At 43.0% G+C, this 21,017-nt stretch overlaps 1 protein-coding gene and 1 pseudogene across 9 annotated transcripts in view; both read right to left on the minus strand.

Annotated features, from left to right (window-relative positions):
* NCOA7 (nuclear receptor coactivator 7) overlaps positions 1–21,017 on the minus strand; it is a 162,484-nt gene that overhangs the window by 91,177 nt on the left and 50,290 nt on the right. The window lies entirely within an intron of this gene.
* Positions 1,000–2,680, minus strand: LOC100345495 (protein SET-like; annotated as a pseudogene). The gene has a single exon (XR_016233768.1). The product of XR_016233768.1 is annotated as a protein SET-like (transcript).

The raw sequence follows: 21,017 nt of genomic DNA on the forward strand, positions 1-21,017 counted from the left end.
GACTTTAAGTACTCCTGAGAACTTGTCTCTCCAGAGGGGATCAATATAACCAGAACACTCTGATCTTGCAACTGAAAATCAGACATGTGTTTCTGGAAGCTGTCTGTAAAATCCTTTCTCCCAAGCATAGAGATAGATTTTTAACAGCTCGTCCAAGGGGAAGCAAGGGCTGAACTGTGCAAAGTGCTTTAAGGGAACACTTTCCAAACAGTCCCCTTAGAGGCTTTCATCGAAAGGCCTTCTCTTTTGTTTTCAAGTCAACATTTTTCACAGTAAGACAACTCCCCAGTAGAGATCTGTAATCCCTTCATTTAGTGGTAGGTAAACTGGAAAATATATATATATATATCTGGCAGAGAAATGAACTCTCCTTATTTCATCCAAGCTTTTTTAATGACCCCAAATGCATACTTTTACTTTGGAAACTAAAAGTATACCTGGCAAATCATGTAAACCAGATAGATGAGTGTCTGATGAGCAATGAAAGATTTAACATCTGATCGCGTGAATACAAGTTTAAAAAAAAAAACCTATATTTTGTTATGGTGCATTTGTCTTTCATTAAAATAGGTCACAATCACATAAAAGAAGTATGTTTTTAATTCAACCCCCTCCCAAGCCCTGTCAGTCTCACCCCTAAATTTTCCCCTCTCAAATTCACCTTTACTTCTTGATCTCTGCTCCCATCAATCAGTAAAGGCTGTCCTCATCTCTCTGTCTGGACTTATAGTAATATATACTATATTATTATTATTTATTTATGTTATGAAAATAATACATATTCAAAATGCATAAGATTTTTTCCAAAGACTGTAATGCACTGTTCATGCTAAGAAGCAAGCACCGTTGGGCGAGATGAGGGGAAGGCCAGAAGCAAAGGGGAACACACCATCCGGACCTCCTTCAGTGGCAGAATGAGGCAGTGGGGCTCAGCTCTGAGTCTGAGCTGCCTAGTGAACTGCATGATGGACTATTTTTTTTTTTTTTAACGTTTAAAACTGAGCATCTTTCTTTTCCAGTGAAACAAAAAGAAAATTTAAAAATAAACAGGAACAAAATTACAATAGAGAATGTCAATTCCAAATAAGATCCTACAGGTTCTGCTGATTCTCCCATCGAGTGGCAGGGCTCAAGTCATCATTAGGAGAGAATTTTATTTAAAAGTGTCATCTTCAACTGCAAGGATGTCCGTTAAACATCACAATTAAACATGCCAAAGGAGAAGCCATGTTGTCAAAATGCCCACTTAACCCACCCAAACATCTCAAACCCACCCTTTGCTGACCTTCTATAACCCCGTTTTTTTAAGTTTTTTTTTTCTTTTTTTAAACAAGAGAAAGTAGACAGATACATGTTGGTAAATGCTAACTGTCCGTATTCACATAGAGACACAGTGTAATCTCTGAGCCCAATATACAGAGAAAGGAGGAGAAAAGCTAGAATTCTATGCACTACTACACAGGGGCCTGGCACCCTCCAGCTTCCAGCAGAGCCGGGAGCAGGAGGGTTTCTTTTTCCCGCAGAGCACGGTGGTGTTGATTCCATACAGTTTTTGTCGAGACGAGAGGGATAAAATGAATTTGGAACAGAAAGGGGTAGAGATTCTTTTCCCATTGTATTCTGTTTCAGGTATTTTCCCCACAATAAGGTGAGAACCATGGTGTAGAGAAAAGAGACCTCAAAAACAGGGAGACTGAGCACAAGAGGGAAAAAAATAAAAAGAAGATGGCAATTTGCTCCCAGGGACTGGAGAAAATTAAAAAAAAAAAAAGTTGGAATCCATCAGTGTTTTCTATTAGTCATCTTCTCCTTCATCCTCCTCCCCTTCTTCCCCTTCATCCTCATCCTCATCTTCCTCCCCTTCATCCTCGTCGCCTTCCTCATCAATGTCTTCCAACCCTTCTTCTTCTTCATCATCATCATCATCTTCTTCTCCTTCCCCTTCTTCATCATCCATATCAGGAACCAGGTAGTACTGTAATGGATTCGGCCAGATATCATCCTTGATGACCTCTCCTAACTCATCCGCACCCGCGTCAGAATGGTCAGTGAACCAGGTGAAGAAGCTCTCTGGCTCCTCGTGCTGCCTCTTCCTGCTGGCTTTGTTCTGCGTTTGACTTGAACGTTTCGTCAAATCCTTCCCAGATTTCCACTTGATTTCGGTGGACTTCGAAGACGGGTCACCACTCTCATTCAGATGAAATTCTTTGGAGAGAACTTTATTTTCAAAGTAAGGATTTTCATCAAAATAAAAATCTATTCTGTAACCTGATTTAATATCTTCAAATTCTGTCACTTCCACTCTGGTCAGATAATGCAGCGCCTCTTCATCCTCCTCCCCAAGCAGTGCAGACACTTGTGGATGGTTGACAAATGTTGGTACCCAAAAATTTGGGATTTTGGCGATCAGTTCTGACCTCTTCTGAAAAAATGGTTGGCGGAGTTTGTTATATTTCTGTTCTACTTTCAAAATCTCCTAACTGGCTTGTTCATTAAGTCTGTCTATTTCATTTTGTACTTCATCAATATGTTCAATTGCTTCTTGTTGTTCTTTTTCTCTGGTCAACAAACCCCGAGAGGCCGATGTGTCCGCCGGCCTCGAGCCAGGAGCTGCTCTTGGCTTCTTCGCGTGAGGAAGGAGCGAAGACGGGCGCTTGGGGGCCATGCTCTCAGGAAACGCTGACCCCAGCGCCGGGCAGGAGGAAGCTGAGGACTGCATGATGGACTATTGCAGAAGGAGCTTTGCTATACTGGGATCTGCTGGCTTTTTTACATTAAAATGATGGCAATACCATAGAATACATGCAGACTTTCTCCTTCCAGGGCCCAGCCCAGAGCTAGCAGAGTAACTGCTGATGAAATCGTTTCTAGTAGCTGAAGGAAAACTGCTTTTCCTCTGAAGCTTTTCTTTTTACTAAAGGAAATGAGTTCAGGGCACTGACAGCAACCAAAGCCACAGCCTTGTGCAAGTTCCTTTCTGAGTCTCTGTAGAGGTCTCTTCCTTGGCTTACTGATATGCAGTGGAGCTCACCATGGAAAAGCTCCAAGTAGAGGCCAGTGCTGCGGCCTGGTGGATAGAGCCGCCACCCACAATGCCCGCCAGCATCCCGTATAGGCACCACTGCTGCCCCACTTCTGATCCAGCTCCCTGCTAATTGCCTGGGAAGAGCAGTGGAAGATGGTCCAAGTATTTGTGCCCCTGCACCCACATGGGCGATCTGGGGGAAACTACTGGCTTTGGCCTGGCCTGGGGTGCAAATCAACAAATGGAAGATGTGCGTGTGTGTGTGTGCATGTGTGTGTGTGTATGCGTCGTCTCTTCTTTTTTCTGTGTAATTCTTTTATTTTTCTTTTTTTTTTTTATTTATTTGACAGGCAGAGTTATAGACAGTGAAAGAGAGAGACAGAGAGAAAGGTCTTCCTTCCATTGGTTCACTCCCCAAAAGGCTGCTACGGACCTCATTGCACCGATTCAAAGCCAGGAGCCAAGTGCTTCTTCCCGGTCTCCCACGTGGGTACAGGGGCCCAAGCTCTTGGGGCTTCCTCCACTGCCCTCCCGGGCCACAGCAGAGAGCTGGACTAGAAGAGGAGTAACCAGGACTAGAACCAGGCGCCCATACAGGATGCCGGTGCTGCAGGCAGAGGATTAACCAAGTGACCCATGGCGCCGGCCCCAGTAATTCTTTTCAATAAATAAATACTTTGTTTTTTTAAAAAAGCACCAAGTTGGGGCAGTGCTGTAGCAAAGCGGGTAAAGCCACCACCTGCAGTACCAGCATCCCATATGGGCGCTGGTTCAAGTCCTGGCTGCTCCACTTCCGATACTGCTTTCTGCTGTGGCCTGGGAAAGCAGTAGAAAATGGTCCAAGTCCTTGGGCCCCTGCACCCATGTGGGAGACCCGGAAGAAGTTCCTGGCTCCTGGCTTCAGATCAGCACAGTTCCGGCCACTGTGGCCAACTGGGTAGTCAACCAGCGGATGGAAGACCTCTTTCTCTCTGCCTCTCCTTTTCTCTCTGTGTAACTCTGACTTTCAAATAAATAATTTTTTTTTAAAAAAAGCACCAAGTGATGAGGCTTTTATTAGCACATGCAATGAAAGCTTCATGAGGGCAAAGTTAATGCTGTCCTCCAGGACCTATGCATAGTACACACTGGCAACTCAATAAATATTTCTTGAATGAATGAGCCTACATTCTTGTCTTGTTGAGATCTGCTCTCCTACAAGTTTGCCCATTTCACAGCTTTCTCAGATAAGCAACATGTTCTCAAAAACAAACTCCCATCTCCTTATTTAGATATCTGATATAAAATATATTAGCCCTATATAACTGAAAATGTACTGAATGATAAACTTTTAAAACTAATGTAAATTAGCATTTCTATGTCACAGACATAAGTATTCAGCATGGCACTGTCCAATACAGTAGCCACTAGCCAGTCACCAATGGTTATTATATTTAATTAAACTTAAATAAAAATACTAAATTCAGCTCTTCAATTATCAGAAAAACTTTTCAAGAGCTCAACTGACTCACGTTAGTGGGTCCTGTACTGGATAGTGTACAAATAGAACATTTGGATCATCACAGAAAGTACTGGACAGTACTGACCTAGAATAACTGTTAGCCCTAATAGCAATGACTAAAGCAAAGGGTAAGGAGTATCTCGGTGGGTGAGACCCCTGTGGAAAAAAGTGGTCATCAAAGAAGGATGTACTTCTCTCTGAAAGGAGGAGCAAACTTCTACTTTGGGTATGGCCTTGTCTAAATACTGATGGAGTTTGTGAATTCAAAAGGCTTCCATAGCTTAGACAGCTCATGTCAAGAGCCTTGGGTGATCACTGGCATCATACATAAGAGTGTTAATTGCTAAATTAACAAGAGTCACTGTGTACTAACTTCCTATGCAGGACCTCTGTCCTCAAAGAGTTGTATTATAATTATGTTTAAGTGCTTGCAAAAGATGTATCATTATTGGGTACTTCGTTAAAGCTAATTAAGTTTCTAAAAATAAAAAAAGAAGAGACGTTAACTTCAAGATACAGCGACTGAACACTCCTTGTCTCGACTGTTGAGGAACAGTTTTTGTGTGTGTGTATGTGTGCAAATTGTTGAACTCTTTACTTAGTATAGAGTTGGTCTTCTGTGTATAAAGTTAATCGAAAATGGATCTTAGTGGAGAATGGAACTGGGAATGGGAGAGGGAGGAGGAGGAGGGATGGGAGTGTGGGTGGAAGGGTGGGTATGGTGGGAAGAACCACTATGTTCCTAAAGCTGTACTTATGAAATGCATGAAGTTTGTATTCATTAAATAAAAGGTTTCTTTGGGGAGAAACAACAACAACGAGGCTACATAAGGTAAAAAAAATAAACTCAATGATAATGCACAAAAAATTGGCTAAGTGAGTTTCCGGAAAAAAAGTTATTACCTAGGGATGGGAGAAGAGTTAGTAAGAAAAATTACTTTTCATTGTACCTTTTGAATTGTATACCCTGTAGAATAGGTATTCAAGAATTTTGTCAAAAATATAGTCCTTTAAGTTTCCTTTCTACTGTAAGAATGCTTTTACAAGTATTGTCAAATTTTTAAAAACTGAGCTTCACTTTTTCGAAAAGCTATTATGAAGAGGTTGAAAGAGCTTTGTTCTAGCATCAGCTACTGAGTTGACTAAGGAATCAGGCACTATGCTATGTACTATACAAATATCACGCTATGCTACTTAAAGCCCAGTGACGTAGGAAATTTTATCTCTGTTTTACAGATAAGAAAAGGAAAGCTGAGAAAAACCATGGCCATTTCCCCAGGTCACAGGGCAAAGCTGAGTTGTGCAACAGGAATTCACAAACCTAGGTTGGAGCCAATTTGCCTGGGCCTCCCTGTACTGCCTGTTGTAAAGTACTCTATGGTGTATATTTACCTTGCCTTTAAAATAAAATGACCTCGACTACAGAAATTTAATGGCTGACTTGGGGGCAGTTAGATTGACAATGCAGTGGGTGTCTTAGGGTATGCACTCACAGGAAGATGTGACCCCAGATTTGGGTTCTGGCCTTGGCTCTGGGTAAGCAGCTCTTTGACCTTCTTAGGAAATAGGATATACTCTCTGGGACTTCTAAGTAAACAAAGCCAAGAGGCTGACATGATTTTCAAGGTCCTATCTGACTCTAGCTGTTTACACTTGGCTGAGAAGATAGGAAATGTGCTAAAGCTGTTACTATTTAAAAAAAAAAAAATCCAAACTAAACCTTCCCAAGAGTCTTGTACTTCCCTATATCTGATTACATTTTCTTTCCAAGACAGAGCTGCCAGAAAAGGGAATGTTCAGAAGTCAAGACAGAACACCCTTCATATACAACATTTATTAAAAAACAAAACCACAGTTTCTCCACTTCCCACCAAACAGTGGTCTACAATCTGGGACTAACCAGCTCTAGGAAAAAAGTGAAAAATATCCAGGGGTTGGACCTATGGCATAGCTGGTAAAGCCACCACCTGCAGTGCCGGCATCCCATATGGGCACCAGTTCATATCCTGACTGCTCCTCTTCCAATCCAGCTCTCTGCTCTGGCCTGGGAAAGCAGTAGAAGATGTCCCAAGTCCTTGGGCCCCTGCACCCATGTGTGAGACCTAAAAGACGCTCCTGGCTCCTGGCTTCAGATTGGTGCAGCTCCGGCTGTTGCAGCCAACTGGGGAATGAACCACTGTATGGAAGACCTTTCTCCCTTGAGGCCAGCCAGTGGGGCTGGGGTCTGTGGGCCCCTTCAGACAAAGGTAGAATGTCCTTCTCAAGCAAACTGTTAGCTGCGGCTGCACAGCCTGTCTCCAGGCCAACTGGCATCTCCCCCACTAACAGCTTCTTGTGCTGCATGTGTGACCTTGCAGCCTTTTTTTTCTTAAAGTATTTATTTATTTATTTGAAAGACAGAGTTACACGGAGAGAGGAGGGCAGAGAGAGAGATAGAGAGAGAGAGAGAGAGAGGTCTTCCATCCACTGGTTCACCCCCCAATCAGTCACAATGGCCGGAGCTGTGCCAATCCGAAGCCAGGAGCCAGGGGCTTCTTCCGGGTCTCCCACATGGGTGCAGGGGCCCAAGGACTTGGGCCATCTTCTACTGCTTTCCCTGGCCACAGCAGAGAGCAGTATCGGAAGTGGAGCAGCCAGGACTTGAATTGGCGCCCATATGGGATGCCGGCACTGCAGAGGACAGCTTTACCCGCTATGCCACAGCACCAGCCCCAAGCTTGCAGCCTTAAATCACACCTTCAGGGTGGGTGAAATCTTTCACCCAGAGCTAGCAGAGGAGGGGGCTGAGCCCCTGGGGAAAGTCAGACTGGTTCCAGGAGATCCAGGCTATCCTGAGTGACCTTGTGGCCTTAAATCACACCTTTAGGGTGGCTGCAATGTTTCACCCAGAGCTAAGAGCCCCAAGCCAATCAACATATGTATGTAAGACCCTCTGTCCAATGGGCACCCCCAATAAGATAACCCAATGAACAGAGAGTAATGCATTAAAAACTCGGGACACTTCCTCAAAGCCAGTGTCCTGCTCAGGCACTCCGCCTGGTCTCCTCTCAGACCAGATGCTTTCTCTATTGTTTGCCAATCAAATGAAAGTTTGTCTCTTTGCAAACTGTTTCATGGCCTTTTATTTCCATACTAAGCTGAGGAAAAGAACCCACAAGACTCGCTCCAGCAACCGCCCTCCCCTCCGTGACCGGTATCATCTCTCTCTCTCTGCCTCTCCTTCTCTCTCTGTGTAACTCTGACTTTCAAACAAATAAATAAATCTTAAAAAAAAAATCCAGGTGTTTAACCTGGTGGTTAAGATGCCTGTGTCCCATATCACAGTACTTGGGTTTGATGTCTGGCTCCACTCCTGACTGATGCAGACCCTGGGTGGCCCATGTCCTTGGGTTCCTGCCACCCTCATGAAAGACAGGGATTGAATTTCCAGGTTCCCACTTTCTGCCCAGCTCAGTCATGGCCACTGCAGGGATCTGGTGAGTGAACCAGGGAATGGGAATGTCTATCTCTCTCAAATTAATACACTAATACATGACTGACCAATCATGAGGGCAGTATAGTTCTTTTAGTTTTTTTAAAGATGCATTTACTTATTTGAAAGGCAGAGTTACAGAGACAGAGAAGGAGAGACAGACAGACAGAGAGAGAGATCTTCCATCCACTGGTTCACTCCCCAAATGGGTACAATGGTGAGGGCTGGGCCAGGCCAAAGCCAGGAGCTTCATCCAGGTCTCCCACATGGGTACAGAGGCCCAAGGAGTTGGGCCATCTTTTGCTGCTACCCCAGGTGCATTAGCACGGAGCTGGATTGGAAGTGGAGCAGTCAAGATTTGAAACAGAGCCTATAAGAACTGCAGGCTGTGGCTTAACCTGCTGCATCACAGCTCCAGCCCCCAGTATGGTTCTTTAAAACAAAATTTCTCCTTGTACAATTTGGGACATGCTCAATCGGACTTGCCCCAAATGGTGGAGTTAGAAACATGACAGGGATTCCAATACAATCCCATCAAGGCTGCATGTACCAATGCCATCTCACTAGTCCAAGTGATCAATTTCAGTTCACAACTGATCACACTGATAGGTCTAAGAGTCAAAGGGATCACACAAACAAGACTAGTGTCTGCTAATACTAACTGGTAGAATAAAAAAGGGAGAGAATGATCCAACATGGGAAGCGGGATACACAGCAGACTCATAGAATGGCAGATGTCCTAAATAGCACTCTGGCCTCAGAATCAGCCCTTAAGGCATTTGGATCTGGCTGAAAAGCCCATGAGAGTATTTCAGGTATGGAAAGCCAAGACACTCTGGAAAAAAAAAAAAAAAAAGAATACCTAAATGAAAGATCTCTGCGAGTGAGATCCCAGTGGAAAGAATGGGGCCATCAAAGAAGGAGGTACCCTTTTCTGAAGGGAAGAGAGAACTTCCACTTTGACTATGACCCTGTCGGAATAAGATCGAAGTCGGTGAACTCAAAAGGCTTCCACAGCCTTGGCAACTCATGACTAGAGCCTAGGGAGATTACTGACGCCATAAACAAGAGTGTCAAATTGTTAAGTCAACAACAGGAGTCACTGTGTACTTACTTCTCATGTGGGATCTGTCCTTAATGTGTTGTCCAATGTGAAGTAATGCTATAACTAGTACTGAAACAGTATTTTTACACTTTGTGTTTCTGTGTGGGCGCAAACTGACAAAATCTTTACTTAGTATATACTGAATCGATCTTCTGTATATAAAGATAATTGAAAATGAATCTTGATGTGAATGGAATGGGAGAGGGAGTGGGAGATGGGAGGGGTGCGAGTGGGAGGGAAATTATGGTGGGGGGGAGCCAATGTAATCCATAAACTGTACTTTGGAAATTTATATTTACTAAATAAAAAAAAATTTCTCCTTAAAATTATCTGTAGGGAAATATGAGTACTTGCATTAAAAGACATAGATACAATGCAATATCATGAAAAAAATCCATAAAATAGTAGTACAGTATGACCTCATTTTTATGGAGAAAAATAAGGTAAGCCTCTCACCCAAACTAATCACAATATAAACATACAGATGTATGTACACAGGATTGGTGGTGTAGAGGGGCAAATGGTTGGTCAGTGGGTAGGGGAAGAGAAGAACTTTGACTTTACACTTATATAATTTGATGTTGGATTTTGGATACTCAAGTATCTTCTACTTTGGTAAAGATAAGGTCAATAAACAAGAAAAAATGTAGTATCTACAGCTATGGAAACATTTTGCCTAAGATGATTTTGCTCAGTGATTTATTCCTTCTCGGGATTCAGCTATTGCAGTGAATTCCTGGACTGCAGACCAACGCCCTTTCTTTCCCCCAAACAGGCAGAGCCGCTACATCTCTCTCAGGGGAGCCTTCTTTTGGATCTCGCCCTTGGCCGTTCAGGCTGCAACCTGGTCACTGCACTGTTCTGACCTTCAGAGTCTGGCTGTTTTTTTTCCTGTTTGTTTGATCACTTTTGCTACCCGCAGACTCAGAGAAACAGGTACTAAAGCTCAGTGTTTTGTGCAAAAACACTTGCGTTTAAATCCTATTTTGCTCCTTGGATGTGCATCTTTGGCATGTTAGTATGAGCCTCGTGTCCTTGTCCTTGAAATAAAAACAGTAAGCTCACATGATTAAATAGTGTGCAGAAAGCTAACTTTACTGTTAACCGGAGCCTGTGCTTGGCTCACACCAGAGCTCAGGAACCAGAACTTCCTAATTTGCTGTGCTGCTGCTGGTACACTTGGAGATTTCTAAGGATCTAAGTAAATTAGAGAACATAAAACACAACATATATAACCCAGGAAAGAAGTTATTTGATAAATCCCAGGTACTAAGATAAATTCACATTCTTTCCCTCCCTGTACATATTAATGCTATTTAACCCTGCTGTGAATGAAGTCACCAGTGCAAAGCTATTTATTATTTCTAGAAGAATATCACTTCTTGCAATGCATTTTTATTTTGTGATATAAAGAGAGGCTGAGTTTTCAGTTTCTACTGCAAATCCCTGTTTGTGAAATGTGCCAAATAAAATGAAACTTAGACATGAGAAGAACAACTGTTAATACATACATATATACCACACTCCCTCAGTGAAAACTCTTGGAATCATGGTCAAATAAAAACAAAAAATTTAGGAACAACCACTGGAAATATCTATAGATGTACCTAATTCTAGTACATTCTTCTTTTTCTACTTTGGTTTCACAGAACTGATACAGAAAAGAAGAGCAACTCTTTGGTTTTGAGTTCAATAACTAGTGGTATATTCCCACACAGCTACACATACACTTAACTGAATTGCCTTTGGATTCAAGGACAACCACATTCTAATAGAGATCAATAAGAAAACAGTGCTGATCTGGGGCAAGCCACAAAAAGCCAATTTCCCTTTTCCAGGATTCCCTGTGCTACTGAAACAGTGCTGGGCTCAGGTAATTTTAGGGACCTCAAGTAACCAAAGCACAGGGCCAGAAACAGATGCAAACAATTTCACACTCTCCAAGCAGAATCTTGGGTGGTTCATGCTGGACATGTCAGAGAACTTTACGAGTCACCCCACCACCACCACCACCACAGTACCAGGATTACTGCGACACTGCCACAAAACAGATGCACAGTGTGTAGAACATTGGCCTGGTAGTGGTGAAACAGGACAGGCTGTGTTACACATACAGTACTCCCATACTCCATATGGGAATCTAGGTCCCTTTTCTAAAAGTTAGACTGATGAATTAGAACTGAAAGCTTATACAATGGTGATCTACACCTCAGCTACAGAGGAAGAAAGTCAGGAAACTTGGTCCAGGTAATCAGAACACTGTGTTGTTTAAGAATAATCAGCAAAGTCCCGTAAATTCTATATTTAAATGTTAGGAATTTTATTGCTTATCAACCCAGAAAAAGTTGATAAACACTGCAACACAGAAGATAACATAATGCTAAGTAGTGGCAAAGTATCTGGAAGCTGTTTATGTCCTTTTGCTTTCCAACAGTGTTATGCATGTGGCTAATTTAACACGGGGGTATTTCACAAAGTTTATGAAAAAAAATGAAATTAACAGGCAAATTCATTGTGCTGCAAAGAAAACTGAACTCCATGCATATATTTTTCATCATATGTATTTTCCATGAACGTTTTTAAAACAAAGGTGTATTTATTTACTTGAAAGGCAGAGTGACAGAGAGAGAGAGAGAGAGAGAGAGAGAGAGAGAAATATACAAAAATCTTCTATCTGCTGGTTCACTCCCCAAATGGCTCAACAGCCAGATCTGGGTAAGGCTGAAGGCTGAAGCCAGGAGCCAGGAATTCTACTGGACCTCTTCTGCTGTTTTCTCAGGTGCTTTAGCAGGAAGCTGAATTGGAAGCAAAGCAGCTAAGACTTGAATGTGCACTTCTATATGAGATACTGGTGTTGCAAGAAGTGGCTTAATCCATTGAGCCACAATATTAGAACATTAGCCCCTTCAAGAGCTTTTTGAAATACCCATGTAAAGTTCAACTAGCATTGTGTTAGTTTCCTATGACTGTCACAGCAAATTCCCACAAACATGATGATGTAAAACAGCACACTTCCTCTCCTACAGTTCAGATCAGTGGACTGCGGTCGGATTTGCCAGACTGAAGGGGGGGCTCTTGACTTCCTCAGCTTTGAGAGCTGCATTCCTGTGGCCCTCTCCTCCACCTTCAGAACCAGGAGCACAGCGTCTGGCTTCAAGGTCACACTGCCTTAGTCACAGCTGAATCTCCCTCTGTCTCCCTCCCCTATGGACACCCGTGATGGAGCTACAGCACCCAACCAGATAACTCAAACCAATCTTCTGACCTGAAGATCCTTAATTTAATCCCATCTGCTAAGGCTCTTCTGCCACAAAAGGTAACATTCTCAGGTCCCAAGGTTTAGAACCTGGCTATCTTGGGCAGCTTTGTTTTTCATTTAGCATATTGGTTCATGTAGCTTTTGTGTTGTAAACCATGGTAAGCTGAGCACTGTGCCACTGCAGCAAGGGTCTTAGCTTCCACGTGCAAACCATGCCTGTGAAAAGGCTCACTGCAGGCAGGGCTGGGACGAAACAAATTCCAAAGGAAACCCAAGTTTACTCAGTGAACACGCCACAGACACAAGCTTTGGTTTTCTATCAGGTGACTAGAGACAGGCTCTTTCAGGTGGGGACACTAGAGGGAAAACTTTAACAGGCAGGATTTCTAAAGGCTTGAATCTCATTTTCATGTCTATCACTTCAACATGAAATCAGTCCTTCACTGTTTATGATTACTCCCAAAGCCAAAAGGTTGTCCAATTATTTTTTTTTCTTTTTAGCAGAGCTCCTTAGCATGCCCTGAGTCATTTTTTAAGACTTATTTATTTATTTGAGAGTTACAGAGAGAGAAGGAGATACAGAGAGCAATCTTCCATCTGATAGTTCACTCCCCAAATGGTGGCAATGGCCGGGGCTGGGCCAGGCCAAAGCCAGGAACCAGGAGTTTCTTCCAGGTGTTCCACGTGGGCCCAGAGGCCCAAGCACTTGAGCCATCTTCTGCTGCTACCCTGGGCCATCAGCAGGGAGCTAGATCAGAAGTGGAGCAGCCAGGACACGAACTGGCACCCATATGGGATACCGCCTTCGCAAGCAGCGGCTTTACCTGCTACACCAGAGCGCCAGTCCCAGTCTTTTTACCCAGGGTGGTTTGGGGGGAAGTCAGATTTTTAGAAATTGTTTTTCACTTGTACAAAAATGTATGCTCTGACTACTCAATTTTATAGAAAACAGCATTGAGATATATGCATATTTTAGCAACATATTTTTCTATAACAGCAATATATTTCAGATACACAATTCTTCTGGAGAAATAGAAAAGTTTGATTTCTTGTATTCTTTTTTAAATAAAGCAAGCAGTGAAAGCATAGCTACCCTGAAAAATCGCAAACACAAATGCAATGATGCCAGGGATTTTGTTTGTCAGTTTTAACCAACTTTCCTGATAACTGCTTCAAGTGAAGAAGCAAGGAGGAAAATAAAGGTTCAGAAAATGCAACTCTGAAAATAATCAGTTCATTATATAAATTAATGCTGTACTGACACTCCAGTGAGACATAAAGTTGACAGCAGAATGATCTGCTGAAAGAAAACAATTAGAAAACTAGAATATGCACCAGCTCAATTTCTCTCCCTCCTCTCAACTTTTAAAAATCCATTTTATTAATTTTAAATTGCTTTGGAACAATTTCAGACACACACATATATTTACTAAAAGGCACCTTATAACTCATAACTCATCCAGTCATCATAGATTCTTTCAATAAAATAGTCAGATGTCAGCTATAAAAATTGGAAAGTTATCTTGGCAGATGCCCTCAGTTTACTTGGTTTACATCCAGTATAGCCATTCAATGTCACAGAGGTATTTTTCCAATTGATATATACTGGCCATTTGCTTGGAAAGAGACACTGTTCAAAAACAGCATTCATGAGTGGGTGGTTGATAGAACCTACTCTGAAATTTTTTCTTTCTAAAATTAGTGTAGAACTCTGAGGTTAAGAGGATTCATTTGCATGTAAAAGTGAAAGCCAGAAGAGATTTTTTGAGAAAAAAAAACCCAGTCCTTGTTTTCCTATTTTTTGAGGACCATCTCCAGTGGGACTGACCATTCATCAGGTGAGTCTTTGTTTTTTTAATGGCTAAAAGATGTGCATTGCTTCATTACTGAGTTTAGATGAATTTTTTTGAAGGTAGAAAACATATATTTATATTAGAGACCATCACATGAGTCTTGATCAGGCGCTTTAAAAAACTCCATCAATGGTCACCTCTCAAAGGCACCAGCTTACTCTCCACTGATCTCAGGGAATACCTGCAGCACAATAACAAAGCAAATATTTGGTCTTTGTCCCTGTTTCTGGCACAAACCACCTATAACAGTTGGACTCTTAAATGATAAGGGCGTCTTTGTATTCTAATGAGAAGACTCACAGCTGGGGAGGAGGGAACATGTCCAGGGAGCTGGAGATGGGGGCTGGCCATGAGCAAGATCAAGCCAAGACTGAAAGGGTGTAACTTTCTTCCCACCCTCCTACCCTCACCTGGAGACGGAGTGGACTCATCAGCAGTCAATGATTTAATCAATCATACCTGCATAACTGCACCTCCATACAACCCTTAAAGGCCAGAGTTTGGTCTGGAAAGTTTCCACAGTGATGAGCACATTGGGATGCAGAGGGTGGCAGCACCTGCAGAGGGCCTGGGAGCTCAGCACCACCCCAGCTGTTAATGAATTGAAGTGCACAGGAAAGTCTCAGTTTTGCCAAAGAACCTAAATAGAGCACTGCAAAAAACAATGTGGAACCAAGTGTGGGGAGCAACTGAGACTAGACTAAATTACTGGAACTAAGACTAATTCTATGCATCTGCTCTCCCACAATATGGCGCTGAGAGAGAGCAAACAACTTCTACACAGCTGCCTCATCAGTTTGACTGATAAGCTGCAGGAGCTGATCCTGCTCCTGATTGGAGGAGAGCAGCGTGCTCGGCGTGTGGGCAGCAGAGCATGGATTGGTGGAAGAGGACTATAAAGGAGGAGAGAGACAACATGCACCAGCAACATCTGAGGAACCCCTGAGGAACCCCTGAGAGAGCCGGCCGGCGGTGTGCCGCTCCTCAGCGGAAGCGGGGAAAGCGGCGGGGGTGCCGCCCCTCCGCGGAGGTGGGGGGGGGGGGCCGGCAGCTAACCCAGGACGGCATCGTTCCTCTGCGAGTGAGGGAATGGCAGCTAACCCAGGAAGGGGCTGGGTAAAGAGAACAGCGCAGGGTCCAGTGTCGTTCCTCCGCGAATGGGGGAGCGACACCAAGATGAGAAAGATTTATACAAAAAAGCAGCAGAAGATGACCCAAGTCCTTGGGCCCTGCACCTGCATGGGAGACCAGGAAGAAGCTCCTGGCTCCTGGCTTCAGATAGGCCCAGCTTCAGCCATTGCAGCTATTCGGGGAGTGAACCAGCAGATGGAAAACACCTCTCTCTCTCTCTCTGCCTCTCTTTCTCTCTTTCTCTCTCTCTCTCTGCCTTTCTGTAACTTGGCCTTTCAAATAAATAAACAAATCTTTAAAATAACCAAAAACAGGCCGGCGCCGCGGCTCACTAGGCTAATCCTCCGCCTAGCGGCGCCGGCACACCGGGTTCTAGTCCCGGTCGGGGTGCCGGATTCTGTCCCGGTTGCCCCTCTTCCAGGCCAGCCCTCTGCTGTGGCCAGGGAGTGCAGTGGAGGATGGCCCAGGTGCTTGGGCCCTGCACCCCATGGGAGACCAGGAAAAGCACCTGGCTCCTGGCTCCTGCCATCGGATCAGCGCGCTGTGCCGGCCGCAGCGCGCCGGCCGCGGCGGCCATTGGAGGGTGAACCAACGGCAAAGGAAGACCTTTCTCTCTGTCTCTCTCTCTCACTGTCCACTCTGCCTGTCAAAATAAAAAAAAAAATAAAATAAAATAACCAAAAACAGGGAGTCATGGCTGACTCCTATGTAAAAGGTCAGAGATGCAGGGAAGGGGGAGGATTAAAATTGTCATTAAATATCATGCAGTTGTCCCTGGCTTGGCTGATTTCTGAGATGTGAAGTAAACAACTAAATTATTTTTCTGTTACACTTACTTTACTGAAGAGGACTTAATGTTGGGACCAGATCAAAATAAGGCTGGGCATACATGGGTTCCACATACACAGTTTTTTTTTTTTTTTAGGTGTTCTAACAATGGCACATGAATGAATGATGAGAAATGAATGATAAAATGAATAAACTTTAATTTGGGAAAGATAAAGGAAGCTAAACATAAGGTATCTATGTAAAACTGCATGAATTGATCTAACCCTTGAATTTAATCATGTGACAGAGACTAAAAGAGCCCAATATCTCCAATAAAGTTGCTCTTTAAATTTTTTTAAAAAAGATTTATATATTTATTTGAGAGGTAGAGTTAAAGACAAAGAAAGGCAATGACAGAGAAAAAGGTCTTCCACTCACTGGTTCACTCCCCAAATGGCTGCAATGGCTAGAGCTGAGCCAATCCAATGCCAGGAGCCAGAAGTTTTTCAGTGTCTCCCTCATGGGTGCAGGGGCCCAAGCACTTGGGCCACCTTCTATTGCTTTCCCAGGCCATAGCAGAGAGCTGGATGGGAAGAGGAATAGCCAGGATTGGGCACCAACATGGGGATGCCAGCAACTCAGGAGGAACCTTAGCCTAGGATGCCACATTGCCACCACCCCCAACCCATCATCCCTTTTAACTCTTAAAATGAGAAAAATTTAGGAGTCCTGGCCACTCCTCCTCCAATCCAGTAGCTCTCTGCTATGGCCTGGGAAATCAGTTAAAGATGTCCCAAGTGCTTGGGCCCCTGCACCTGCTTGGGAGACCCGGGAGAAGCTCCTGGCTCCTGGCTTTGGATCTGCTCAACTCTGGCCATTGCGGCCATTTCGGGAGTGAACCACTGGATGGAAGACCTTTCTCTCTATCTCTCCCTCTCTCTGTCTGTAACTCTACCACTCAGATAAATAAATAATATCTTTTTAAAAAATGATAATTTTTCACAGACTTGCACTTGTTTATGTAGTTTCAGATGTTTTGCTCTTAGAAATTTCTATTAAGTTTAATACACGTTATAAAACTCTTAACCATTTATTATTAGAATTGTAGACATCCAAATTTCCTGTGGATTTTCTGGAGCCTGCATTAAGCCATAAGAAAACTCAGCTGGATCTTATTCTGGTTGAGATTTAAAATGGCCTCTGAAGAAAACTAAAATGAAATCATAATAATATTTAATAACGGGGGAAATATATATATATATTTTCAACTATTACTGAGACTCTTTGTGGGGAGTATATTACCTACACTTCAGTATAATTTGAATAGAGGAAAGTCTTATGGCTTGTGTTTGTGTGTCTTAGGCCAAAGAATCTTCAATATCCTGAGCAAAAAGTGCCTTATGAAAAAGGGATTAAGGCAGGCAGTTAAGTCACCACTAGGGATACCCACATCCTACACCAGAGTCCCTGGATCAAGTCTCAGATCTAGTTCCAATCAAGCTTCCTGCTAATGTGAACTAAGGGAGGCAGCAGGTGACAACTCAAGTACTTGGGTCTCTGCCGTCCACTTGGGAGACCCAGGTTGGGAGACTTCCAGGCTCCTGCCTTCAGCTTAGCCTATCCCTGGCTGTGGCAGGCATTTGCAGAGTGAACCAACCACTGGGTGGAAGATCCCTCCTTGTCTCTGTCTCTCAAATAAATTTAAAAAATTGAGGGCTCAAAATTTAACCCATATATTCATTTCAATTATACAATGGCACAAGCAAGAACTAAAATTGCACATTTACCAACAATTATATCCTGAGTATGATTATTATACACACAAAAAGGCACTCTATCTCAGTATTTTAATTCTTCTATATTTAGATATTATTAGATCTAGTGATAAGTACTGAATTGAACTTTCTGAAATCCACATAAAGCTATCATAGTATTAAAAGTTTTATCAGCGTGGTGCGCCGGCCGCAGCACACCGGCCACGGCGGCCATTGGAGGGTGAACTAACGGCAAAGGAAGACCTTTCTCTCTGTCTCTCTCTCACTGTCCACTCTGCCTGTCAAAAAAAAAAAGTTAAACAATAATTTAAAATAACAAAATAATTATCTAAACTAATAAACAAATTGCCTTTTCATATTATTGTTCTGAAAAGCATAAATCATAGAATCTCAGGTAGAAAAGTTTCTTCTTAAAAGTCATTTCAGTAAATCAGCCACTCACTGGTGGAATGAATTACAATACTCAGAGCCTCCTTCAAAACACTCCAGGGCCTAGAAACATATTAAGACTTAATAGGGGGGCCAGTACTGTGGCATAGTGGGTAAGACCACTGCCTGCAATGCCACCACCCCATATGGGTGCTGGTTCAAGTCCAAGCTGCTCCACTTCCGATCCAGCTCTCTGCTCAGGCCTGGGAAAGCAGTAGAAGATGGCCCAAGTCCTTGGGTCCCTGCACCCCTGTGGGAGACCCGGAGGAAGCTCCTGGCTCCTGACTTCAGATCAGTGTAGCTCTGGCCGTTGCACCCAACTGGGGACTGAACCAGCAGATGGAAGACCTCTCTCTCTCTCTCTCTCTGCCTCTCCTTCTCTCTGTGTAACTCTTTCAAATAAATAAATAAACCTGTTTTAAAAAGGCTTAATATGTATCATTCTACTTTTCAAAGCTTTGACTCCAGTGCCTAGTACAGCACCTGACATGCCACAGATAACTGTAGTAGACTTCTCTTTATTTCTCCTTATTTTGGCAACAAGGTGCAATTTTCATTAAATATACACCCTTCACCCTAATACCAGATCTGAGTAGAGCTCCATCCTAGCTTCAGGAAGGAAATGCTTGACACATGCCTGTCCAACAAAGGCACAGAATGCCCACCTCTGAGACTGCCCAGCTGTGACTGTTACTCCAGGAACCAGCTCACCATCTAAGACAGTTCAATGAAAGTGCATTTCAGGCCTCTGCTTTGCCTGCTGTTGTGCCAGGGGCATTCAGAGTTGGCAGCATTTATGAAGGAAAGCCTGACAAAGGGAGCCCAAGGAATGGAAAGACAGAAAAAAAAAATGAGTCATGAGGACATTGCTAGAGCCCTATATACAGGAATTTTTAAAGTCAAATCTAACCCAAGACTTTAATCTTCTGAGAACTAGTAATCCCCAAATTCCTTTTTCTCCTTAACCAATTTGATTTGTTAATTTTTTTCCTCAAAGATTTATTTATTTATTTATTTATTTGAAAGACAGAGTTACAAAGAGAGAGACAGAGATCTTGCATCCACTGACTCACTCCCCAGATCACTCCAAGGGCCAGGGCTGGGCTGGGCTGAAGCCAGGAGCCAGTAGCTTCTTCTGGGTCTCCCATGGAGGTGGCAGGGGCTCAGACACCTGGGTCATCTTCCTCTGATTTCCCAGGCACATTAGTGGGAAGCTGGATGGGAAGTGGAACAGCCTGGACTCAAACCTGGGATGCTGGCTCCTCAAGCAGCAGCTTAACCCGCTGAGCCACAACACCAGCCTCTGATCTGTTTCTTTACTTGCCTGTAACTAAAGGGAAAAGGATCCAATTATGGAAACTTGCATAAGCAGTAAGGATGCTCCATGTGAGTCCACTCCAAAATGTAGACTGGCTGAGCTGAGCTGAGCTGAATGGTAGTTAGGAAGGTGGCAATTTTTATCACATACTAATAAAATGGATACCTGCTGTACCTCAGGACTACTAAATCAAGGTGCTTTTCATCCTGCAGTATTAGGGGACTTTCAGGATTCTGGGGCAAGTTATCTATCTTTTAGTCTTTAGATCTTGAAAAATGTGGCAAGCTTGGACTATAATTGGTCTGCTGAAAGCAGAATTTGATGAAAATACAACTCTTCTAAGAGAAAACCTTTATGGTTTCCAAGTACTGGTGATCTGGTAACTGTGATTAAATAACTTCCTAAAACTCAGGAACTGGAGCAGGCATTTAGCCTAGTAGTTCAGATACCCTCCTGCCACATCAGAGTACTTGGGTTCAACTGAGATCTCCGGCTCCAGAGTCTAACTTCCTGCTAATGCAGACCCAGGAAGGCAGCAGTAATAGCTCAAGTGATTGGGTTCCTGCCATCCATGTTGGAGACCTGGACTGTATTTCTCATTCCTGCCTTCAGGTCCAGCCCCAGCCCCAGACGATCCAGCCACTACAGGCATTTGGGGAGTCAAAATTAGTGGATGAAAGCTCTCTTGCTCTCCCTAAAAATAATAAAATGGTCATACTTTATGAAATTTCTTAGAATTTTCTTATAGCTGTAGTTCAGACATATAAACTAAATTATCTATATTCAATACATGCTTTGTATCTTAATAAGTATTATTGTATTTTCTCTAGTGATGATTTGACACACAGATAAGTGTTTCATGGGAACTTTCCATGGTTAAAACTAAACATTTGTGACTACTGAAAAAACAAACCAAAAAGAAGCCACCCACATATTTCTTTTAATACTCTCCTACTGTGGATCAAAGTACATCTTATTTTTAAAGATTATCACTTCTTGATAGTCCTACCTCCCAAATGTTTTTGCATAAATGATTCTTAGAAAACAGTGAAAGGCATTATAGTTAAACATGACAGTTTTTGTAAAGGTCTATGATTATTTCTCAGAGGAAACAACTCTGTAGAACCAACAAAAAGGAAGGAGAAAAAGGAGACATAAATGGCCATATGCAGGCCAGTAGCTGCTCTATAATTTCTCTACAGGAAGAAGTGGGGTGGGGGCTGAGTTTGCAGAGGAGGGGAGCTCAGGGTCATGTCTTTTTATTATTATTATTCATTTATTTATTTGAAAGAGAGAGCGAGAAAGAGAGAGAGAGAGAGAGAAAGAGAGAGAGAGAAAGAGAAAGAGAGAGAGATCTTCCATCCATTGGTTCACTCCCCAA

Source organism: Oryctolagus cuniculus, chromosome 5 (assembly GCF_051225735.1).
Source record: "Oryctolagus cuniculus isolate XC-2025 breed Fujian yellow rabbit chromosome 5, ASM5122573v1, whole genome shotgun sequence".
Classification (NCBI taxonomy): domain Eukaryota; kingdom Metazoa; phylum Chordata; class Mammalia; order Lagomorpha; family Leporidae; genus Oryctolagus; species Oryctolagus cuniculus.